General features: G+C 41.3%; 1 protein-coding gene across 12 annotated transcripts in view; it reads left to right on the top strand.

Annotated features, from left to right (window-relative positions):
• The window catches only part of micu1 (mitochondrial calcium uptake 1), a 104,238-nt gene that overhangs the window by 13,508 nt on the left and 64,533 nt on the right, over positions 1 to 26,197 (top strand). For 5 of the 12 annotated variants that reach the window (XM_041176426.1, XM_041176424.1, XM_041176415.1 and 2 more), the window contains exons 2-3: positions 1,048 to 1,140; positions 10,800 to 10,854. The gene's annotated coding sequence lies outside the window, so the exon portion shown is untranslated. Of the gene's footprint in view, positions 1 to 1,047; positions 1,141 to 10,799; positions 10,855 to 19,588; positions 19,673 to 26,197 lie in introns of all 12 variants that reach the window. The other 7 variants (XM_041176416.1, XM_041176417.1, XM_041176421.1 and 4 more) reach the window with 4 other exon arrangements.

Below are 26,197 nucleotides of genomic sequence, written 5' to 3'. Positions count from 1 at the left end.
TTATTGTGGGATACTGAAGCAGGCTTATTGTGTGTGTGTGTGTGTGTTTAATTAAGCTGCAGACAGTCAAACTGCAAGGTTTGAATCATCAGAAGGGGCTAGGTGTAAAACAAGCATTTGAAATGGAGATGGGCACTAAGATGAAGTCCCAGCAGATATTTTAATTTAATCTTTAAAATCTCTAAAGGTGGTAGCGGACTCATTACTTCTGACTTCAGTGCACAAACCTCCTCGTAATAAATGCAAATTGCAAAATTGTTGTGATAGTGTGGCCAAGTTTCCGTTTGCATTTTTAGATAAGTTGAGAGGTTGTTTGATTTTCAAAGGGACATGATAAGATATTTACAATTGTGAGATAAATAAGGCAAAGTTATTAAGTTTATTTTTCCCGGAAGTGCTGGCCATAATGACAACACAAAAGATGTTTATCTCCTGGAAAAAGTAATTTCCAAAGTAAGGTTGAAACAATGGATTTACAGATCAAAGGGGAGAACATATATTTAAAGAAAGATGTGTGGGATGTAGTTATGTGAGATCTTGAAAGGTGACTATGTTAAGTAGACTTGTGGGAAAAGCCTCCAAAGGTGGTAGTGGATGCATTAGTTCTGACTTCAGTGCACAAACCTTCTCGTAATAAACACAAATTGCAAAATTGTTGTGATAACGTGGCCAAGTTTCCCTTTGGGATTTGGTCAGCCTGGCAAATACCACCTGCCATATCATAAAAATTATAATGTCAAACATTGTCAGATCTAGATGCAGACAATCAAATATCTGGACACATCCATATTTATCTTGTGAATTTACTTGTTGTTGAAGTATGTGAGAAGCTGCTGAAGGTTGTTTAACATGCTCAGAAAACAAATGGGCATTTCCCACCTTACTGAATATCCTGGGGAGAAAATATTAAAGTGAAAAGTAAATGTTTCAATTACATTTGATTGTATATTTTTATATCGCCAATCATTTAATTTTAAAAAAAGAGAGTTGCTGCTAAACTTGTTAAAATTTTAAATTAGTTTGTTTAAACTGTTGTGCAATCTGTAGATCCATTTCCACATTTCTATCTGGCGTGGGTCAATACAATTGGATATGATTCGAACACTCTCCAGACGCACGGTTTCTCATCTGCGTTGTTAGGTAAGCAAGCATGTGGTACCTCTGAAACAAAACATACAAAGTAATCTGAAAGGTAACATGCCTGGGGTGAGCAATAAACCTTTTATGCTGTTGCGAAGGAGCATGGTGAAGAAATTTCTGCGAGTGCTGATAATGAAATATCTGGTATTGAGTAAATGCGACGATATACGTGAGGGCACAAAGACAAATCTGTTGCTTAGATTTGTAAAGTAGGATTATTTGTCAGCCAGAATGGTTAAATCAAATTCTGACAAACAATATTTCACAGGCTATGAACTACAAATCAGGTTTATAATTGGGTAATATATAAGCAGAAGGAGGAATAAACACAACAGATTTCATTAGATGAAAATGATGGAAATAATGATTATGAAATTAAGTGTCAAAGGCAAAAGTTTCAAAAATCCAATATTAAAATTAGGGAAGGCAGAAAGTAAGAAAACTGGTTTCAGAAATAACCTGCCTGGCAATTTTAAACATTGTTAGATGCATAACCCAGTTTTAAAGTTGCTGGAATACTAAAATGAAGCATCATTTGAAACTGCACGCTCTGATCTGCCACATTTCCCCCCCACTGGATTAACCATGCCTGCTCACTGTTTGTCATGTTATTTATCTGAAATATTTGCAGGTCTATACTTTTAATGTAGGTTTGATGCTGGCAGATAATCAAATTACTCGCAGAGGAGCAAGGAGTGGGAGGAATGGGTTTGCCTTAGTGCTTAAAATAATGTTTGACATTCCAATCAGTATCTTTTGGGATTGCTGGTGAAATTCTGCTCGGTATGGATCTGAGTCAACTCAATTTGTTGCACTTCCTCAGTAATACTGTCACAAAGCTCATTGCTCATCCTGTATTTTTAAAGTGACAGGAGTACCTGTGTGGCTGTTAAGAGATCCATTATATGGAACAACTTATTTGTGTCCTGGGGATAAAATCAAAAGAGATCAAAGAAAATCTAATGTGAAGTTGTGACTTATCTGTGATAATGGGAAAGAGTTGTGTGGCTTATTGATGAACCAGTATTCTAGCAGGTGTCCTGTTAAGCGGATTAAAACAGAGCATTCTAGATAGAAGAGCATCATACTTCTGCTTGGATCTGTAAAGAAAAAAGACTGGTTAGTATTCATGCATTCTGATGGATTCACACCTGAAACATTAACCTGTCAAAATTCTTCACAGAGCCTGGAGAATTTGCTATGTACTCCCAGCACTTTCTGTTTTTATTTCAAATTTTCAGTTTTTCATCTTATCTGTCGGGTTAAACGGGTCTCTTCAAATTGTGTCAGGGCAGTATAATTTGACAATTCCATTAAGAAGCACAGTGAAGAAGTTTCTGCAAGACTTTGTAATGAAAACAATGAAATATCTGGCAATGAGTAAATGCAACTTTATACGCGAGGGCACAAAGACAAATTGGTTGCTTAGATTTACAAAGTAGGATTACTTCTCAGCCATGAAAAGGATTATTCCTCTGAGGTACTAGCTTAATTTCAAAACCACATTAATAATGGCTGACAGCATGTGGCATGATGAGACTGTGATTATGTTTGATAGAAAACCTGTTACTGCTCCTTTTCCAAAAAGAGGTTCACCTGAGATACTGCCGTGTGTGAAGCATTGCTCATTCCCACCCCAAATAATTAACCATCTTCAATACTTGCTATTAAGGTGAATGAAAAAGAGATAGATATTCCTTTCTCTCCTTGCATTTATGCAGAATCATCACTTAAACAGATCAATTTGTATGTAAAGGTTCCTCTTGCATAATTTTTCTTGGAATTTTGTTAAGTTCGAAAAGTGTGGATGTGGGGGCAACCTGTTCACCTTAAATGTTTGTAAACCTTGAGGTATTCAGTAATAAAAATATATGTTCCAGTTCTGCTTTTGGCTCTAGATGCTGTTTCTCAAATACTAATGAACTACCTGGTCAGCATATGATGAAAGACCTGTAAAAATCCTGATCCCAAGGGATCCGCCCACAAATTTGTATTAAGGGGAGCTTTGTCATAGTGAAGAGGCCCCATTCCCACATGAATACATCTCTATGTAACCCAAAATGCCTACAAACACATTCTATGTTGAAAACAGCAGATTTAAACACCAAATGAAAATACAGTAAAGCAGCAAATGTGTGATAAAGCCTTTATTCAATTTGTTTACACCTTACAATAGCCTGACCTTGTAAAAGGCCAAAGTTTTGTATTGAAAAATGTCAGGTTAGCTCCAGAAAAACTCCATAATCTTTGGACGTGTGCTGTACAGTCCACCATGTCATCAATGCAGTTAAACATGTTTTCGGTGATTTTGTGCTGCAGTCTCGCGTTGCATACTTATTCAAGACTTGGGCGAGACCATTTTAGAATTGACTGTCTGTCATTGCTGCCATTGCTGCCGCACCTTCATCGCGCGGAAGATGATGCCATGCCTCGTCTTGAATTGGTCCAGCCACCTGTCACTGCAAGTGAACTTCACGTAGCCCAGTTTCTTTGCCAGGGTGACTCCCCTTTCCTACAACATTGGACCGGAGATGAGAACATTCTGCCTTGGGCTGCCTTGAACCATGTTAGTAGAGCTTCTTCAATGTTGGCATAGGCAAGCGTTCTTGTCCTCTTCCTTGCTGGAGAGAATGCCTGCTTGTTGAATTGTTCCAAGCTATGTGCCTTGTGTTTCAAAAGCCTGGTCAAACTTGATGGTGGAATCGCCCACTCCTCCGCGATGCCCTCATTCAGCTTTGCGCCACTGCTTTTCACTTGCTTTATCAACTTTACCTTCTCTTCCTCTCAGGCTAGCCATACTTGCAGGCTTTTGACGTTCCTCCACAGGGAGATCTCGATGTCAAATGATGGCTGACTCAGCACTACAAGATTTAGCACTCTTGTGTGATCTAAACCCACCCTTATTGGTCGGTGTAGTCATATGAGAAGCTAGATAAGTTCAGGTATCCGGAGTTACCGTTGTGGAATTTCGGCTTATCACAGGCATCGTTATATGGGATTTGCTGTTTTGCTGACAGGATTGGTTAATAAGTTCAACATTAATGGAATTTTGTGTCATCCGAGTTTAACTCATTGCCATTTCACTGTGGACAATGATTTGCTGCAGTGTTTTCAGTGGCTGCATTCAAAAAGCACATGTACCAATGAAAAATTCTCACCACATTGTTGAGACAAGCTGTTGAGAAGATGGTAGCAATCTGTAGTCTGGTTGCTTTTTAATAACTAAATTGGTTCCAATAAATGATTGCCGACCCCCCCCCCCCCCACCTTAACGATGACAGTGATGCTTTCTTTTTAATAAAAATAGCTAATTGGCAATGAACATCTGTTGTTCAGAAATAACTGAGTTTTCAAGGACCTCACCTGCAGTGGAAAGTCTGGTAGAAATAAATCCCAAGTACTGTGAAATTATTTTAATATGGCCTGTATCTTCTCTGTGTTGTATAGCGTAAAAATATTACCACAAAGTAGTGAAAATTGTCAAAAAGCACTGTTCCTTTTTTTTTTGTAATAACCAAAATTAAAACCATTTGCCACTAGACCTTGACACTTGTTGGGGTTGGCAGTTTATTTGAAGTAACTCTTGACATCTTCAAGTCCACCCACCACCTGCTACAACATGTGCTTGATTTATATAGGAGTGATGACTAGTAATTCTTTCCATTGGTTAGTAATTTGCAGAAAAATTGCTTATGCTCGAAGAAAAATATTGCCATTGCCTAATAACTGAGAATATTTTTCAAATACTCCGTTCTGTTGTTTTCCCACTATGCTCCCTGCCTTTAATTCTGTGTTCATCATGGTGGTCCACTGTGATTCCTGTTCTGAGCTTTACCATGTTAAAGGTGCTGTAATAAAAGATGGTAACACAGAAGGGATCGGTAGTTTTTGTTGGTGGCAAGACAATGTGGTTAGATCAAAAGGTATTGAAGAAGAATGTGAAGTGTAAGATTAGAGACAAGATGTCAGGGCTGCAACAGAATTTGGGAGTTCAAGCATTGGCCTTGATTGTGGTAGAATGAAGACATGAAGTTAGCTAGCTTATATTTTCCAATACTTTTAAGACAATCAGTGAAATGCTTTTCTCAGGCCATTGAGAGTCCCAAGTGTTTTGGTTAAGCAATATAATCACACACTAGATTTCCTTCCTCCCTTGTGTTTGTTCAGGTTTCAACTAAGGTTAAACCCCATATTTTGTGGGGTGAAATCCTGGCGGTGAAAATACATTCGTAGACTGTTTCACTAATTTGTCTATAAAATGTTAATGTGTGCGGCATTCAGAATTCCGTTTAGCTTGTGGCACGATTGTTTTAAGAGTCCTCTCATTTGGATTTGGCATTTCCAATTTCTCCCATATCTTGCTTTGTTTACTTCTGTTAGAAATTCAATAATTGCTATTTTGTAATCATATTCTACAGGCTGGGAGTTGTTATTGCTAGTCAGAAGCTGTGATAGAAAGGAAGAAGATTCTGCAACAAAGGACCATCTGTAAAGGATACAAATTAATTACTGTGCAATCCCACATCACTATCTCACTGTGGTAAAATTATATGGGTGAAAGATACCACTTCACTTGCAGTTGTACAATTTGCGTTCCCAGGTTTGCACACTACCAAAAGTTAGATTTATGGATTTTTTTCTTTTTTTTTAATATATATATATACTGTGGGGCAGAAAGGCTGTGAATAACTTAAGGAAGTGAGGGAAGTGCAGGACAAGATAAAAATATGTTTTTAAGTATCATAGACTTAAAGCAGAATGCGAGCTTCTTTGTAGAGATTAAACATTTAAAATCTCTCAGGCCACCTTTTATCTTAAAGTTTATCCAATAAGTAGCAAAAACATAAAGATAGGGAAGGTCTTTGGTTTGTTCCACATCCTCTATGTTAGCTGATCTTAGCTGGAACAGCAATAGTGAAATTACTGTTGGCTCAGTACCCCTGGGCTAGCAAGAGGGAAAATCATCCAGTTCCTGTTCCTGCTTATTATACCTTCTAAACATTCAAAAGAATAAATGCCCTGTGAAAATCCAGTTGAGCTTAGCCATGATGGTTCCCTGTAGTGCAAGAGGCTGTCGACACACACTGTTCAGTCGCAAATGAAGAATGGGCAATTGGTCAAGGTGCTGAAGATTGCCCTTTGTCCATGAAATTGTATTTCAACAAGGAATACAATTTTTAAAGAGGGTATAATTAGCTCCCTCCCCAATGGACTTCTGGACAAAAACATTGGTGTATCAATAAACCAAGCATGGGACAAAGGCCCACACTTTAATTCTTGATGTATTCTAATTATGCAGTACAAAATTCGGGCAGCAGTTGCGTGTGCTATAAATTAGGGAAAGGAAAAATCAACTCAGATCCTGACTTCAAATTGCTTTCCTATAACCTCTGCTGAAAAATGCCTGTGTTCGGATATTGAGCTGCTCCCTGCACCTGCTGACTTTCACCACCTTGGCTCACTGAAGAAGGGCACCATCAGCAACTTAGTATAGATCTGCCAGTGTACCTTGAGTCATTAGGCAGAAGGAGTCTGCACCATAGGGAGAAAAGATGTGAAGAAAGCAAAGAGGGAAAAAGACCATCTTGAGATCAGTGAGGTGAAGCATTGGCCGAATCAGTTCACTGGCTAAAGTCATCAGCATTGCAATGGGAGATGCAGTAAGATCCCCATCCATTAATAAATATGTGAATGATTAAGAGAAATTAACAGAACTGGAGATTAACAAGTAAATATCTGAGAAAACTGAGCAATTGAAATTTTATGGTTGACTGTCCTCAGATGTATGGAAGTGTTTAAAGAATTGACAGAACTTGGAGGGAGCTCAATTAACTTTTCTGGAGAAAACTTTTCAGAAAATGCAAAGCCCAATCTTTAAAATTGATATGTGAGCTTGTATTAGCTTGATGCCGATAAGATAACACAATTCTTTTGTAGAAGCATGAATTCAGGCTTATCAGGGGATCTGAAACTAATAAACAAGAATCAGAATAAATCCATGCTCAGCAAACATGTTGATCCTGAGATAGTGGTTGAAAGATTAGAAAGCAATTGGCATTTTTGCTTGATGAAAGAATTCCAGCAAAGGTGACAGCTGTGACAACTATGAAATAAAAGCAAAGAACTGCGGATGCTGGAAATCCAAAACAAAAACAAAAACAGAAATACCTGGGAAAACTCAGCAGGTCTGGCAGCATTGGTGGAGAAGAGCACAGTTAACGTTTCGAGTCCTCATGGCTCTTCAACAGAAGTAAGTAAACTTGGAAAGGGGTGAAATATAAGATGGTTTAAGGGGGGGGTGGGGTGTTGGGACAAGAAGAGCTAGGTAAAGGGCCAGTGATAGGTGGAGATAACCAAAAGATGTCACAGACAAAAGGACAAAGGTGTTGAAGGTGGTGATATTATCTAAAGGAATGTGCTAATTAAGGGTAGAAAGCAGGACAAGCAAGGTACAGATAGCCCTAGTGGAGGTGGGGGTGGGGTGAAGGAATACTTAAAAGGCAGTGGATGGAAATACATTTAAAAATAATGGAAATAGGTGGGAAAAGAAAAATCTATATAAATTATTGGAAAAAACAAAAAGGAGGGGGAAAAGATGGAAAGGGGGTGGGATGGAGGAGAGAGCTCATGATCTAAAATTGTTGAACTCAATACTCAGTCCAGAAGGCGGTAAAGTGCCTAGTCGGAAGATGAGGTACTGTTCCTCCAGTTTGCGTTGAGCTTCACTGGAACATTGCAGCAGGTCAAGGACGGACACGTGGGCATGAGAGCAGTGTGGAGTGTTGAAATGGCAAGCGACAGGGAGGTCTGGGTAATGCTAGCGGACAGACCGAAGGTGTTCTGCAAAGCGGTCACCCAGTCTGCGTTTGGTCTCTCTAATGTAGAGGAAACCGCATTGGGAGCAACGAATATAGTAGACTAAGTTGAGGGAAGTGCAGGTGAAATGCTGCTTCACTTGAAAAGAGTGTTTGGGCCCTTGGACGGATTGAATATTGAGTTCAATAATTTTAGATCATGAACTCTCTCCTCCATCCCCATCCCCTTTTTGTTTTTTCCCCCTCCTTTTTGTTTTTTTCCAATAATTTATATAGATTTTTCTTTTCCCACCTATTTACTTTTATTTTTAAATGTATTTCCATCCATTGTTTTATCTCTACTTTTTAGCCTTTTTAGTATTCCCTCACCCCACCCCACCCCCACTAGGGCTATCTGTACCTTGTTTGTCCTACTTTCTGCCCTTAATTAGCACATTCCTTTAGATAATATCACCACCTTCAACACCTCTTTGTCCTTTTGTCTGTGACATCTTTTGGTTATCTCCACCTATCACTGGCCCTTTACCTAGCTCTTCTTGTCCCAACACCCCACCCCACCCCTTAAACCAGCTTATATTTTACCCCTTTCCTATTTTTACTTAGTTCTATTGAAGGGTCATGAGGACTCGAAAAGTCAACTGTGCTTTTCTCCATCGATGCTGCCAGATCTGCTGAGTTTTTCCAGGTATTTCTGTGACAACTATGAACCCATTGTTCTTTAGTATTGAAAGAACTTGAATGGTTGGTCAAGACTCAGTACAGGTCACCACCAAGTTTGAAAACAGTAGGAGATGAGGCAGATTGAGAAATTGTAGATTAGGTTTTCAAAGTTTTTACTCCCTGGGGTGCCTGAATGCCCGGTTGACCCTGGCAACCTAATCTACCAAGTCCAGAGAATTCACTTCTGTTTGCTTCCTGGATTTTGGAATTTTCTGGGCCTGAAATTGACGTATTCAATGACTTTGCCTCACAGGCGGATAAATGCTAGCTTGGAACACGTGTAATTATCAATAAGTTTGGATACGTGCAATTGATAGAAGCATTGATTAAAACTTAATGCATGCAGCTGGTGAGTCACTTTTGATGGCATCTAATTAAAGTGTTTAAACACTCTTATTGGGGTTTGTAGGGAGTGGTAAATTGATGATTTAAACGGAGCTCAATCAGGAACGAAAACAGAGTGGAAGCAGGGGCTGGTAAAGTCTTAAAGGACTTAGTTTTAGACTTTAGGCCAGCTATAGTATCTGAGTAACCTCCTTGTTTGCTTTAATGATAACAAATGTCATTCGTTATTGGGACAAGACATGCTAACACAATGTAGTCTACAGGTAGATGGGTGATAGATGATATTGTGTTTGCTGTTATTAATTGAGAAATTTTTTAAAAACCTGAGTTTCTTTTTGAGGTTAAAATAATAGCTTAAAAATACCTGGGGCTTTTTGAAATTATTGTATCAACCGGTACTATTTAACCATTAATCTCTAATACGCAGAACATTTCTTAAGTATTGAGTAGCACAAATTCATTTCTGGCTCATTGAAATCCATTTTTAAAGTCAATCTTTTTTGCTTATTGCCATGAAAGCTTCTATGGAGAGATTACATTCTTATCACCGGTATCACACTGATTTTGACTGTTGTGAACCTAGAAACCTCAACACACAGAAGTTTCCTTTGAACTTGGGAGACTTCATTTTAAAATAGGACAAGAGAGAAAAAATATACACAGCAGCATGCATTTGATGCCACAGAATGTCCGGCCCTTCATTCTTTGCCAGTGCTGCTAGGCCCCTGGGCTATGGAATGACCTCCTTAAAGCCATTTTCCTTGCCGCCCTTCTCCCACCTTCAAAAACTTCAACAAACTCAGTCCTGTCCCCATGCTGTCAGTCATTATCTGTAACTTCCTCTGCTACTACTTTCTGTCTTCTCCGATATTCCTATGAAATGCCTTGGGTGTTTCCAAGAAGAGTGCTATATAAGTTGTAACCATTGAGCAGAAACAAGTTTTTCTGTGTTACACTGAAAGGTGAAAAACTGAATTAATTAGATTTCCATGTACCTCTGCAAACAGCACTGTGTTGTCACAATTAGTAACAGAAGGACACTCCAATACAATTAATGCTATCCTGAGGAATTACAAAGTGAAAAACAATCATTTTCTATCTGTTAATATGCAAAAGAAACAATTAAAGTTAATTTATGCTATGAACTAGTATTGGAAGAATGATTTTTGCCAGTTAGTTTTTTTTTGGTGTATTATTGCAGCTTTAAATAAAAATGTGTGCAAATTGATTTAGCTGCCAATTTGTGTGTCTCGTGCATGTCACAATTTGTATGCCAAGATATGATCATATCTGATGGCCTCGAATTTCATGCAGAAAACAGCAATAAATCACATGGTAGGAAATGTACCAAAAACTGACAAAGCAACTACATACATTTCAAATGAAAAATTATTAAGGAAGTACAGAAACAAGCAATCGACAGTCAACAGACAGCTGCTAATGAAGAGACATTGTTTCAGTTTTTTTTAGGAAATCCTTTTCGCTACTTGTGTTTTCTCCACTATTCAGTGCTCTGGTGATGTTTGGTGCAAAGGCCAGACTAGAAAGCATCCGACAGGACTTTATGTATAGTTATTCTGTAATGCTTAGAATTACCACTATCAATGCTTTTAATGGCCACAGTCTTATATGCATATTATTATTTAACAAGCTGTTAAACTTTGAAAAAAGACTTGTCCAAAATGATAACTTCTCTCCAGACATGTTGACTGTTCCACTTATCTTTCTAGTCTAGTATTTTGTGCTCTTGTTAAAATTAAGTCTCTTTTCTGTGTGCAGGTTGTGATCTGAAGGGTGCCGGCCAAGCGTAACCAGAAGCTTGACTTCAAGTGAGGTATGTTTCATGCATTTTACAATATATTCTGTCAACTTATGCCAGCGCAAACATGGAATTCCTTGTGCCATGCATTGGAGACAGGTCTCATGGAAAAATTCAGGCTATGTTTTCTTTTGGCAAAAATGGAGTGATTGATGAGTTTAGGAAATTTTAGTAAAATGTGATTTTTAAAAATTTTGGGACTGGCTAAATGGACCAGCCATTCCTTTGTTGGTGAAAGCAAAATACTGCAGATGCTGGAAATCGAGATAAAAACAAAAATACCTGGAAAAACTCAGCAGGTCTGACAGCATCTGCGGAGAGGAATACAGTTGATGTTTCGAGTCCGTGTGACCCTTCAACAGAACTGTTCTGTGAAGAGTCAGATGGACTCGAAACATCAATTGTATTCCTCCCCGCAGATGCTGTCAGACCTGCTGAGTTTTTCCAGGTATTTTTGTTTTTGCCTTTGTTGGTGACTGTTGAATGTACCAAGTAACATATTAATTGATTGAATTAACTCATAAGATACTGTGTGTAACTTCATTAGACCAAAGTCCACCCTAACATAACAAAGGATTATATGGATGTTAATACTACGGCACCTATTCTGTTACAAGCCTTAAGTAAGTACATACTCATGGTGGGAGCATCTTGACTGGTTCAGGGTCTCATCCTTCCAGTGATCGATAACAAATATGCTCCCTCCTTTGATATAATCATTTTGTTTTTGACCTTTCCAGTCGGCAGTGGTGCTCAGTATGAAGGAGTGAAACCATAGCTGCTGTGGAGACCCCACTCTTATGTCTACTTTCCTAAGATTGTGGACTGAGTTCAATCCTTTTCTTGTATAGCTTTTTCTATTCCACCTCGGCTTCTACTTTCTCAACCTTACGTTTGCACAAAAAGACTTTTTTTTCATGACTTCATGTTAATCAAAGCCTGCAAAGCAATGTAACTGGCTGTATGTACTAGCTCAGTCTAACTTTGCTTATCCATGATGCTACCTATTTTGTTGATTTTTTTTAAAAAAATTCATTCATGGGACATGGGTGTCGCTGGCTAAGCCAGCAATAATGTCCTGTCCCTAATTGTCTTTGAGAAGATGGTGGTGGGCTGCCTTCTTGAGTAGAACTGCATGACTTGTGTGGCCATTTCAGAGGGCATGACTAGTCCAGTAACATAACCATATTGCTACCATTCTGTCCTGCCATGAAATACTGTAACCCTCATCAAAGTGCATTTATTCTCCAAAACTTCTCTCCTTTTATGCAGAATTGCTTCTCCAGCTGTAGCAATTATTTTACGTTCAGTGCTCCCAATATCATCAGCCCTCTGATAATTGTTACCCAGAGAGAGTACCATATTATGAGTCCAGTCACTGTTTTGTAGAATATGTGCTTTTGATTGGATTTTTACATGAATATTGGCTACCGTGTTGTGACAGATTTCCACACGCATTTTATGTCTGTGGTTCAAGCAAATCCTAATCTGAGCACAACATTTTTATGAAAAACAGTTTAAATGTTAATTGAAATTCAGTTGTCATGCACAGAGCACTGTATCCCTGTGAGGGGGAGGCAAGTAAGCTGCACCCAACTTCTGCAAAAAGCTGGTCAATAAATTGCAGCTAGTGGATACGTGAAGATAACCTACATTTGCTCTTCACAGAAAGGAACTAAGATGAGGAAGTCACAGGCTTTTTTTTTTGACGCAGAATAATTCCCTGTGTTTTTTCCTGTTAATTGTGTGATGTGATTCTGCAATGACGACATGACAATTGCATTTCTCAGATGTTAACTTGTACAGTTCTTTCTGACTAGTTCTGTAATCATAATTTCCTTTTGTATCCTCAGGAAAAGAAATTACTTATTTTCAATTCCTGAAGGATACAATTGCTTTCTGGAAATGTAATCAACAACACCCACTCATTCCTATATTACCTCCATCTTCTTCTATCAGGAGTCTTCGTCTTATTATCTTCTCTGACCTTAGTTGGAACTTCCACATCTCCCACTCCTGAACTTGCATCCAACTGAATTTCCGAATTCACACCAAATACCATTTCTAACACAATGACACTTAATTCTTGAAAGCCTAAATCTTTAGATGTTGCTTTCTGTCTGGGGGAGACTATTAGTAACTGTCATAATCCTGGATAAGAGACAAGATAAAAGCTCATCATACCATTATCACCCTCTTGCCTCTAGCTGCTAACCTCCCTTTCTCTGTCACTCTGTTGCAAGCTTTAACATATGTCTCGCTTGTTTTGCTGAAAAAGACATATGCTATCAAAGCTATTTGTCTCTGGTCAAGGCATTGCCCATCAGAGTCAACCTGCCCGGTTTGAATTTGAACAGTTAAATGTTCCATGCTGCATTCTCCATGGCATTGCCTCCATCAACCAGAATCTACTTGACAGCTAATTAGCACTCTCTTCCAATGCAGTATAAATTGCTGTTTCCCCCTTTATTGTTGGTAATTTCTTGCGAGCTACCCTGATGAGTGCAGGATGAAAAGCTTTGATAGCATGTCTCTTCTTTCAGCAATACTCAATTCCTGTACTACCAAGAGACTGTTTGTAGGTCTCACTATTTTATTGATATTACAACTGTCTTATTACTTCTAAGCTCCATTGGTGCCCTTGCATTTACTCTATTGGAATGAACTCATGACATTGTCTTCTAATTTGAATTAGTTCCTTCTGAGGGAATGAAAACTACAAACTCCTATCTCCCTCTTTCTTCCTACAATTTTAAAAGCTACATTTTGCGACAACTTACTACCGGGTTTCCTGATTTCCATACCAGTTCCCTTCCTTTCTTTGACCTCTCTGGTCAATTTCTGGCAATAGACTGTCCACCAATATTCATTACAAGCCCCTGACTCCCACAACTGCCTTGACTACAGCTCCCCACACCCTGCTTCATTCTCTCAGTTCCTTCGCCTCCGTCGCGTCTGTTTTGATGATGCCACTTTCTAAAAAGGCTCTTCTGATATGTCTTCCTTCTTCCTTAACTGAGGTTTCCCACCCGATGGTTGACAGGGCCCTCAACTGTGTCCAACCTATCTCCCGCGCTCTGCAATCACCCCTTCCCCTCTCTCCCAGAACTATAACAGGGTCCCCCTTGTCCTCACTTTTCACCACACCAGCCTCCACATTCAAAGGATCATCCTCCGCCATTTCTGCCAACTCCAGCATGATGCCACACTGCCCCCCCCCCCCGTCAGCATTCCGTAGGGACCGTTCCCTCCGGGACACCCTGTTCCACTCCTCCATCAGCCCCAACACCTCATCAACACCTTCCCATGGCACATTCCCATGCAATCGCAGAAGATGCAACACTTGCCCCTATAGCTCCTCCCTTCTCACCGCCCAAGGGCCCAAATACTCCTTTCAGGTGAAGCAACACTTCAGTTGCACCTCCTTTAATTTGGCCTACTGCATTCGCTGTTCCCAATGCAGTCTCCTCTACATTGGGGAGACCAAACGCAGAGCTGGTGACCACTTTGAGAAACACCTTAGGTCTGTCTGCAAGCATGATCCAGACCTTTCTGTTGCTCGCCATTTCAACACACCATCTTGCTGTCATGCCCACATGGCTTGCTGCAATGTTTCAGTGAACCCCAACACAAACTGGAGGAACAACACCTCATCTTCCAGTTAGGCACTTTACAGCCTTCCGGACTTAACATTGAGTTCAACAACTTCAGATCATGCACTCTCTCCTCTAAGACCATAAGACATAGGAGCAGAAATTAGGCCATTCGGCCCATCGAGTCTGTTCCGCCATTCAATCATGGCTGATAAGTTTCTCAAACCCATTCTCCCGCCTTCTCCCCATAACCTTTGATCCCCTTACCAGTCAAGAACCTATCTATCTCGGTCCTAAATACACTCAATGACCTGGCTTCCACAGCCTTCTGTGGCAATGAATTCCATAGATTCACCACTCTCTGGCTAAAGACGTTTCTCTTTGTCTCTGTTCTAAAAGGTCTTCCCTTTACTCTGAGGCTGTGCCCTCAGGTCCTAGTCTCTCCTATTAATGGAAACATCTTCCCCACGTCCACTCTATCCAGGCCTTTCAGTATTTTGTAAGTTTCAATCAGATCCCCCTTCATCCTTCTAAACTCCATCTAGTAGAGACCCAGAGTCCTTAAACGTTCTTCATATGTTAAGCCTTTTATTCCTGGGATCGTTCTTGTGAACCTCCTCTGGACCCTCCCCAGGGCCAGCACATCCCTCCTGAGATATGGGGCCCAAAATTGCTCACAATATTCTAAATGTGGTCTGGACCAGAGCCTTATAAAACCTCAGCAGCACATCCCTGCTTTTATATTCTAGTCCTCTCGAAATAAATGCCAACATTGCATTTGCCTTCCTAACTACCAACTCAACCTGCAAGTTAACCTTAAGAGAATCCTGGACTAGGACTCCCAAGTCCCTTTGCACTCCAGATTTCTGAATTCTCTCTCCATTTAGAAAATAGTCTATGCCTCTATTCTTCCTACCAAAGTGCATGACCTCACAATTATCCACGTTGTATTCCATTTGCCACTTCTTTGCCCATTCTCCTAACCTGTCTAAATCCTTCTGCAGACTCCCCACCTCCTCAATACTACCTGTCCCTCCACTTATCTTTGTATCATCTGCAAACTTGGCCAGAATGCCCTCAGTTCCTTCATCTGGATCGTTAATGTATAAAGTGAAAAGTTGTGATCCCAACACTGACCCCTGCAGAACTCCACCAATCACCGGCCGCCATCCTGAGAAGGACCCCCTTATCCTCACTCTCTGCCTCGTGCCAGACAGCCGATCTTCTATCCATGCTAGTACCTTGTCTCTAACACCATGGGCCCTTATCTTACTGAGCAGCCTCCTGTGCAGTACCTTGTCAAAGGCCTTCTGGAAGTCCAAGTAGATAACATCCATTGGCTCTCCTTTGTCTAACCTACTCGTTACCTCCTCAAAGAATTCTAACAGATTTGTCAGGCATGACCTCCCCTTGATGAAACCATGCTGATTTTGCCCTATTTTACCATGCACTTCCAAGTATTCTGAAATCTCATCCTTAATAATGGACTCTAAAATCTTACCAACAACCGAGGTCAGGCTAATCGGCCTGTAATTTCTCGTCTTTTGCCTCACTCCCTTCTTAAGCTATCCTCACCTCGTTTTGATTCCTTTTTTAAAATTTATTTTTATTTTTTACCTGTTTATTTTTATTCATTTATTCACTGTTTTATCCCTTTTTTTATCCCCCTTTTTATCCAATTTTCTATCCTTTTTCCACCCCCTACCGCCCCCTCCCTCCATCCCTCCCCCAATAGGGCCATCTTGTTCCATGCTGTTTTTTCACAGAGTGCTTACCCTTGTTCTGCTATTATCACACTCTTCTTTCTTACCTTTATGCCACTATCAGCACCTTCTTTAGCCCTCATCACTACCATTAACACTCCCTGTGTCTTTGTGTCCATGGCATCTATGTCAATCTCTCTTTAGCCCCCACCTATTGCTGGCCTTATATCCAGCTTCACCTGTTCCACCCCCCTTAAACAGTATAAATTTCGTCACATGGTGCACAAAATACTGGGAGGGACAGATGGCACTAGTATAGAGAATAGTAAGTTAATAGGTAAAATTGGGGCAAGGGAGAAAGTAACAAAATCTAAATCAGGGTTACTATGCATGTATGTGAATGCACGGAGCGTAGTAAATAAGATTGGGGAGTTACAGGCATAGATTGCCATGTAGAAATATGATGTGTTAATAACAGAGACCTGGCTCAAGGAAAGGCAGAACTGGATGTTAAATATTCCCAGTACAAGGTGTTCTGAAACGATAAGAAAGGAAGGAAAGGAGGAGGGGTGGTGACATTGGTTAAGGAGAGCATTGCAGATTAGTCTGGGAATTTGTTAAAAATTATGATAGTAATTTGTAGCCATATGGAAATACTTAACTTGTATAAATTAATAAATGCCTCGTAGTTTGACATAAAAACCTCTCGAGAACTGGTGGTCTGATTCCTGAGTTTAGAACTGCAAATCAAGCATACCCTTAAAAATATAGGTTATGACAGTTGTTTAAAGTTTTCCTATGGGAATATTAAATAACTCAGTTTTACCAACTGCTGTGTCATAACAAGGATAATCCCAGCAATTACAGACCAGTCAGATTAACTTCAGTGGTGGGCAAGATTCTAGAAACAATTATTCAGGATAGAATTAGTATTCACAAGGAAACATATGGGTTGATAAGGAAGACCCAGCATGGAGTTCTAAAGGAGAAATCATGTTTAACTAACTTGCTGAAGTTTTTTGAAGAGGTAACAGAAAATGTCGATGAGGGTAATGCTGTTGATGTAGTGTATATGGACTTTCAAAAGGCATTTGATACAGTGCCACGCAACAGACTTGTGAGAAAAGTTATTGCTCATGGAATAAAATGGATAGGGGCAATATGGATACAAAATTGGCTGAAAAATAGGTAGCAGCGAGTAATGGTCAATGGCTATTTTTCGAGCTGGAGAAAGGTTTGTAGTGCAGTTCCCCAGGGGTTGGTATTAGGACCCTTGCTTTTCCTGATATATATTAATGATCTAAATCTTGGTGTGCAGAGCACAGTTTCATAATTTGTGGATGATAGGAAGCTTAGGAGTGTTGTGAACTGTGGGGAGGATAGCGTAGAACTTGAAAAGGACATAGACAAGTTGGCGGTATGGGCAGATAGGTGACAGATGAAGTTCAATGCGGAGAAGTGTAATGCTGCATTTCGGTAGGAAGAACATGGACAGACAATAGAAAATAAGAGGTGAAATTTTGAAGGGGGTGCAGGAGCAGAAAGACTTGGGGGTATATGTGCATTGATCATTGAAGGTGGCAGGACTGCTGAATTTATATAAGACACTTGTTAGACCTCAGCTAGAGTATTGTGTATAGTTCTGGACGCCACATTATAGGATGTGAACACATTAGAGGGAGTGCAGAAGAGGTTTACAAGAAAGGTTCCAGGGATGAGAAACATGAGCCACCAGGATAGATTGGAGAGGTTGGGACTGTTCTCCTTGGAGAAAAGGAGTCTAAGAGGAGATTTTATAGAGATGCTCAAAATCATGAGGCTGGACAGAGTAGATAGGGAGAAATTGTTCCTGCTCATAAAAGGATCATGAATGAGAAGACACAGATTTAAAGTGATTTGCAAAAGAAGCAAATGTGACGTGAGAAAAACCTTTTTCACACAACGAGTGCTTCGGGCCTGGAAGTGTGGTGGAGGCAAGTTCAATCGAGGCATTCAAGAGGGCATTAGATGATTATTTGAAAAGAAACAATGTGCCGGGGTACGGGGAAAAGGCAGGGCAATGGCACTAGGTCATCATGTTCATTTGGAGAGCTGGTGCAAACACGATGGGCCAAATGGCCTCCTGTGCCTTTAAAATTCTGTGATTGCATGAACTGTTACATTTTTATTTCTGTTTAGCTCTGAAGAAGGGTCATACAGACTTGAAACGTTAACCCTGTTTCTCTCTTCGCAGATACTGTCAGACATGCTGAGTCTTTCTAGCATTTTCTGTTTTTATTTCAGATTTCCAGCATCCGCATTATTTTGCTTTTATTTTTTCCTGATTTCCATACCTTTTTGTCTGTCCAACTTCGTTGACATGGGCTATGGGTCTTTTACACTTCACCTTAATTGAGATTGACATGGGGATGGATGTGCAGTGTTCAGCGCTGTTGAGCAGTTTTATTTCATGTTGATATTTATATACAGAAGGTAAGTACTGGAAACCTGCTGTGAGCTGAAGTGCAGTGAACTTCCACAGTGATATTTTTTCTCCTGTTCATTGAACTCATACAGTGTTGCAATGAGTCCAATTACAGGTGCTCCATGGTAGATTGTCAAACGAATAAACTGAGATGGTGATTCAAGTGGCTCTTAATAAAAGACGGTGAGAGAAACAGTGGATCATGATGAAACTATTAACATGTTACTTGATTATCAATTAAAATGCCCTCTAAGGTGTAAAATTTTGCCTAACTTATCATCAAACAAATAAACCAGTCTGCCACAATGGATATCGGTATCATCACTGAGCTGTTATGTTTTATAAGATGTTAAATAATCGTAGGGTAAAGTTATCAAATCACTCTTGGTAAATGTGGTCTGTTTTTTGTGAAACATGCTTTATGTTTCTATGCATAAATGCCACTTGCCACATAGCCCTGCTTTGTTCCTCCATTGTGGTTGAGCAAAGCACATCACACCAGTTAGTCACAGTGCATGGGAGAGGAGGCTGGTGGGACCTTGTTGGTTTTGCCCAATTAGAAGATGATGATGTGGAATTTAAATAAATGGCACAATGTGTCCCAGGCTCTTTCATGATCAGTTTTGCTAAAGTAAGAATTCTCCAGTTTTACAGTATAGTTTTAGTAGTTCAGTACAATGTCTGCAGTCAAAAATATGCCGTTTCCATGTGTATATTATCATCCTTCTCAAGTTGAGCAACATTCACAAATTCCATTTTAGACAGTTAAACTTTTTATGGAATAGGTCAACCAGCTGTTTGCAAGAGGCATAGCTGTTTGCCTCTCCCTCTCCTGAGTACTTTCTGGGTCGATCTTTCTATATGCTGTGTGAATGTATTTGCTAATTAGCAAAATTAAACTCCTGGCATTAAAGGGATAGTGGCAGGATGGATATCACATTGGTTAAGGGACAGAAATTAGAGAGTAATGATAAATGGTTGTTTTTCAGACAGGAGGGAAGCGTACACTAGGGTTGGTATTCGGACCACTGCTCCTTCGTGGCATAATTTCAAAGATTGCAGGTGACATTCAAGTTAGTAATATTGCATATCATGATGTTCCAGCAGCCACAATTAAACAAGTACAACACACAGCCTGAAATTTAAGAACTCATTGAATGTTATGCGTGCTTATTTCCACTGCATCGATGTTCCTAGCTGCTTCAGGAAATTTACCAGCTTTGTATTGTTATTGTGTAAAAGGGACTAAGAGTAAGTTGATGTTTGGTGATTTGGAGTAACTCCAGTGTGCTAGTCTAGGTACAGATTTAGCACAGTAATTATTGATCATTAAACAATTTGGTGATTGTGGCATATTTTTTTAATGGCTTTTGAAGTATCTGTTTTCAATACTAATCCATTTGAGCAGCTACAGTCTTAAAACTTACAAGACCTTCGAGGGGCTAGATTAGTTCCTTTTCATTTTGGAGATTGTTAACTAATCTCTTGAAGTTGATATATCACAACATAACAATTAATGGATATTACCGGCTATGACAATATATTTCTAGTAATGTTTAAAGTCACAGCAGTGTAGATAATTGCACTAAGTTGAGCAATTCTGTGAATGTATTATCATAATCTTTATTACTGACACTAGATTTAGAGTGCACTGTGACCAGGTGTCTTTCATGACAGAATGTCCTTCTTGAGTGTTTAAAATGTTGTAAAGACCCATGTAAAGCACTGAGAAATTCCAAACTATTAAAGCAGAATGCACAACTGAGGCTTAAGTTGGCAACATGGAGCATAGAGCTGTTTGCCACTTCCTCTGGGTGGACAGAGTAATAGAGGACTTAGAGTTGTACTGACATTAGGTAATGTAATTAATGTCCCCCAACAGTCGTGTCCCACAGGATCATTGCGAGGCAGAGGTGTCCTTAGATTTGTGTGTAAATTTGTCTCACTCCGTGGAGATTTACCACACTGTGTCTGGAGTTCCCTCAAACAGCAAGACTGAGGTTGGGAACTCAAATCTGTTGAGAATTACAGCCTAAATCCTACATTATATCACGCTTTCCTAACTGTGGTCACTTTTTCTGCAGATATTAAAGTTGAATTTGAGAAGAGCAGAATGCAGAGAAAATTTTTGAATTTGTATTTTTTTTTGAATAACCATTAGCCTTGTCTATTCTATTTTTTTAAAAAGTTACCATGGACTGTAACTGCAACATCAGAATGCTCTTATTTTGGAAAAATAATTGTAGCTTATCCACCTTCTGCATGCACAAATAATCTTTAGTTAATCTTTGTAAGTCCAATTATTGTCAGTAGATAGGGAGATGTTAGGGCTTCCTGTGCTTTGTGACCTGTGTTTTGATAGAATCATGAAGCCCCACTTAGCACTTTTTATTTAACTTGTTTTCATTGTGTGACCTCATATGTTTCCCTGTTGAATAATGTACCTAATATTTTCAAAATATTTCTCAAATTTATAATTGACATCGTGAGCAATTTTTGACCACAGAACAAAGAACAAAGAAAAGTACAGCACAGGAACAGGCCCTCGGCCCTCCAAGCCTGCGCCGATCATATTGCCCGTCAACTAAAACATTTTGCACTTCCGGGGTCCGTATCCCTCTATTCCCATAACATTCATGTATTTGTCAAGCTGCCTCTTAAACACCACTATCGTACCTGCTTCCACCACTTCCTCTGGCAACGAATTCCAGACACTCACTACCCTCTGCATAAAAAACTTGCCCCACACATCTCCTCTATAGTTTTCTCCTCTCACCTTAAATCTATGTCCCCTGGTAATTGACTCTTCCACCCTGGGAAAAAGCTCCTGACTATCTACTCTGTCCATGCCACTCATAATTTTGTAAACTTCTATCAAGTCACCCCTCAATCTCCGTCGCTCTAGTGAGAACAATCTGAGTTTCTTCAACCTCTCCTCATAGCTAATAACCTTCAGACCAGGCAGCCTCCTGGTAAACCTCTTCTGCACCCTCTCCAACGCCTCCATATCCTTCTGGTAATGTGGCGACCAGAATTGCACGCAATATTCCAAGTGTGGCCTAACCAAGGTTCCATACAGCTGCAGCATGACTTCCCAGCTTTTATACTCAATACCCCTGGCGATGAAGGCAAGCATGCCATATGCCTTCCTGACTACCTTATCCACCTGCGTTGCCACTTTCAGTGACCCGTGGACCTGAGGAGACATCAATGCACTCTGTGCTAAACGTGTGGCGACCACACTCGGGGTTGGCCTTAAAACTTGCATCACATCACTAACCCCCACCCCCCGCATCCCCCTTGACCGCCGCTCATTTGTTTAATTAGTAAACATGCACCAACACACATTGTTTTGTGGACCCTCTGGAAAGTCTCTCCAGACCCCAATTTTTTTAATTCATTCATGAGATGTGGGCTTCGCTGGCTGGGCCAGCATTTATTGCCCATCCCTAATTGCCCTGAGAAATTGGTGGTGAGCTGCCTTCTTGAACCGCTGCAGTCCCTGTGATGTAGGTACACCCACAGTGCTGTTAGGAAGGGGATTCCAGGATTTTGACCCAGCAACAGTGAAGGAACGGCGATATATTTCCAAGTCAGAATGGTGACTGACTTGGAGGGGAACTTCCAGGTGGTGGTGTTCCCATCTATCTGCTGCCTTTGTCCTTCTAGATGGTAGTGGTCATGAGTTTGGAAAGTGCTGTTGGCGGAGCCTTGGTGAATTCCTGCAGTGCATCTTATAGATGGAACACACTGCTGCTGCTTTGTGTCAGTGGTGGAGGGAGTGAATGTTTGTGGGTATGGCGCCAATCAAGCGGGCTGCTTTATCCTGGACGGTGTCAAGCTTCTTGAGTGTGTGGGGGCTGCACTCATCCAGGCAAGTGGGGAGTATTCCATCACACTGCTGACTTGCGCCTTATAACTGGCAGACAGGCTTTGGGGAGTCAGGAGGTGAATTACTCATCGCATGATTCCTAGCCCCTGACTTGCTCTTGTAGCTACAGTATTTATATGGCTAATCCAGTTCAGTGTCTGATCAATAGTAACCCCCAGGATGTTGATAGTGAGTGATTCAGCGATGGTAATGCCATTGAACACCAAGAGGCGATGGCTATTTTCTCTCTTGTTGGAGATGGTCTTTGCCTGACACTTTTGTGGTCTGAATGTTACTTGCCACTTGTCAGCCCAAGCGTGGATATTGTCCAGGTCTTGCTACATTTGGACATGGACTGCTTTAGTATCTGAGGAGTCACAAATGGTGCTGCACATTGTGCAATCATCAGCGAACGTCCCCACCTCTGACCTTATGATGGAAGGACGGTCATTGATGAAGCAGCTGAAGATGGCTGGGCCTAGGAGTCTACCCTGAGGAACTTCTGCAGTGATGTTCTGGGGATGAGAAGACTGACCTCCAGCAACCACATCCCATCTTCCTTTGTGCTAGGTATGACTCCAACCAGCGGAGAGTTTTCCCCCCGATTCACATTTGGCTCCAGTTTTGCTAGGGCTCCATGATGCCACACTCGGTCAAATGCTGCCTTGTTGTCAAGGGCAGTCACTCTCACCTCACCTCGGGAGTTCAGCTCTTTTGTCCACTAAGGCTGTCATGAGGTCAGGAGCTGAGTGGCCCTGGCAGAACCCAAACTGGGCATCAGTGAGCAGGCTATTGCTAAGCAAGTGCCGCTTGATAGCACTATTGATGACCCCTTCCATTACTTTACTGATGATTGAGAGTAGACTGATGGGGCGGTAATTGGCCGAGTTGGATTTTTCCTGCTTTTTGTGTACAGGACATACCTGGGCAATTTTCCACATAGCTGGGTAGGTGCCAGTGTTGTAACTGTACTGGAACAGCTTAGCTAGGGGCACAGCAAGTTCTGGAACACAAATCTTCAGTACTATTGCCGAAGTATTGTCAGGGCCCATAGCCTTTGCAGTATCCAGTGCCTTCAGCCGTTTCTTGATGTGGAGTGAATCAAATTGGCATCTGTGATACTGGGGACCTCCCGAGGAGGCCGAGATGGATCACCCATTTGACACTTCTGGCTGAAGATTGTAGCAAATACTTCAGCCTTATCATTGTACTGATGTGCTGGGCTCTTCCATCATTAAGCATGGAGCCTCCTTTGTGGAGCGCATCCTTCAGTGAGTTGTTTAATTGTCCACTACCATTCACGACTGGATGTGGCAGAACGGCAGAGCTTAGATCTGATCCGTTGGCTGTGGGATCGCTTAGCCCTGTGTATCGTTTGCTGCTTTTGCTGTTTGGCACAAAAGTAATCCTGTGTTATTGCTTCACCAGGTGGATACCTCATTTTTAGGTATGCCCGAAGCTGCTCCTGGCATGCCCTCCTGCAATCTTCATTGAACCAGGGTTGATCCCCTGGCTGAATGGAAATGGCATATGCCCCCAGGCCATGAGGTTATAGGTTGTGCTCGAGTACAATTCTGCTGCTACTGATGGCCCACAGTGCCTCGTGAATGCTCAATCTTAAGTTGCTAGATCTGTTCGAAATCTATCCCATTTCACATGGTGGTAGTGCCACTCAACAGGATTGAGGGTATCCTCAATGTGAAGGCGGGACTTCGTCTCTACAAGGACTGTGCGTTGGTCACTCTTATCAATACTGTCATGGACAGATGCATCTGTGGTGGGCAGATTGGTGAGGATGAGGTCAAGTATGTTTTTCCCTCTTGTTGGTTCTCTCACCACCTACCGCAGACCCAGTCTAGCAGCTATGTCATTTAGGACTTGGCCAGCTTAGTCAGTAGTGGTGCTACCAAGCCACTCTTGGTGATGGGTGTTGAAGTCCCCCACCCAGAGTGCATTCTGCACCCTTGCCGCCCTCATTGCTTCCTCCAAGTGGTGTTCAACATACAGGAGCACAGATTCATCAGCTGAGGGAGGACGGTGCATGGTAATCCGCAGGAGGTTTCCTTGCCCACGTTTGACCTGATGCCATCAGACTTCAAGGGGTCCGGAGTTGATGTTGAGGACTCCCAGGGCAACTCTATCCCGACTGTATATCACTGTGCCACCACCTCTGCTGGGCCTGTCCTGCCAGCGGGATAGGACATACCCAGGGATGGTGATGGTGGTGCCTGGGACATTACCTGTAAGATAGTCATCCTCATGGAATCATATGTCAGGCTGTCGCTTGATTAGTCTGTGAGACAGCTCTCCCAATTTTGGCACTAGCCCCCCAGATGTTAGTAAGTAGGACTTTGCAGGGTCGACAAGGCTAAGTTTGCTGTTGTCGTTTCTGCTGCCTAGATCGATGCCAGATGGTCGTCCAGTTTCATTCCATTTCAGAACGATTGCTGTCGTGTACATCAATTTCAGCAATTTATATTTGTTTAGTACTTTTAACCTGGTATAAAAATAGAAAGTGCTGAAAATACTCCACAAGTCTGGCAGCATCTGTGGAGAGCGACAGAGTTAATGTTTTGAGTCCCAGATGACTCTTCAGGTTCTCAAAAAGTCATTTTTGACTCAAACTCTGTTCCTCTCTCCACAGATGCTGCCAGATCTGTCAAGTATTTCCTGCACTTTCTGTCTTTATTTCAGATTTCCAGCATCTGCAGTTTGTTGCTTTTATTTTAAGGTATCCCTGGTGCTTTATTGTTGGTTGTCAGACAATTTCTTTACTGGCTTTTGGGATATGAGCAACACTGGCAAGGCCAGCATTTATTGCCCATCCCTATTTGCCCTTGTGAAGGTGGGTTGTCTTCTTGAATCACCGCAGTCTGTGTAGGGGAGGTGCACCCACCATGCTGTTAGGGGGCGAGTTCCCCAGGATTTTGACCCAACGAGCTGAAGGAATAGTGATATAGCTCCAAGTTAGCAGGGTATGTCACTTGGAGGGGAACTTGCTGTGATGGTATTATCTTGTGTCTGCTACCTTGTTCTAGGTGGCGGAGGTTGCAGGTTTGGAAACTGCTGTCAAAGGAGGCTCTTGAAGGACTTCAGCAAGAATGAAAGCCAAGTTAAGGAAGGTGGCCAAATGTTTAGTCAGGGAGATAGGTTGGAAGGAAGCCTTTGAAGGTGGCAAAAGGGCCAGATGGAGGGAAGAGATCCAGAATTAGATGGTTTCCTGTCTCTAGGTGTAATGCGGTGGATGTTGGGTGCATGCCACAGGAAAGATTTTATATCCACCTGAAAGGACAGGCAGGGACTTGGGTTAACATACCACACCTCCAAAACTGCAGTACTCCCTCAGTATGGTTCTGGCGTATCAGCGTAGATTTTGTGTTCAAGTTCTGGAATGGGCTTTGAACCTATATCCTTCTGACCCTGAGGTGACAGTGCTACCAACCGAGCCACATAAGGATGGGAAGGTAAGTTGGAGAGCAGAATGCTATTGTGTGCATAAGTACACCTCATTGCAGAATTGAGGATGATGGGGGCATGGGATTGGCTAAGGTCTGGGAAAAAGTAGCCTTCGTCCCAATCTGCCTGAAAGCACTCCTTAAAACCATTTTATATTGCAAGAATGCCATTGTAATGCTGCAACCACTTGATACATGGGTCCCAAGCTGCTTGTGGCAAAGGTGAATTTTCCCAATTGGCTAAGACTTGCAATTGGGGAATAAGTGTGGGG

Source organism: Carcharodon carcharias, chromosome 28, assembly GCF_017639515.1.
Source record: "Carcharodon carcharias isolate sCarCar2 chromosome 28, sCarCar2.pri, whole genome shotgun sequence".
In the NCBI taxonomy this organism is placed as follows: Eukaryota; Metazoa; Chordata; class Chondrichthyes; order Lamniformes; family Lamnidae; genus Carcharodon; species Carcharodon carcharias.
Note: the sequence above shows the minus strand (reverse complement) of the source record. Positions and strands in the feature narration are given on the sequence as shown.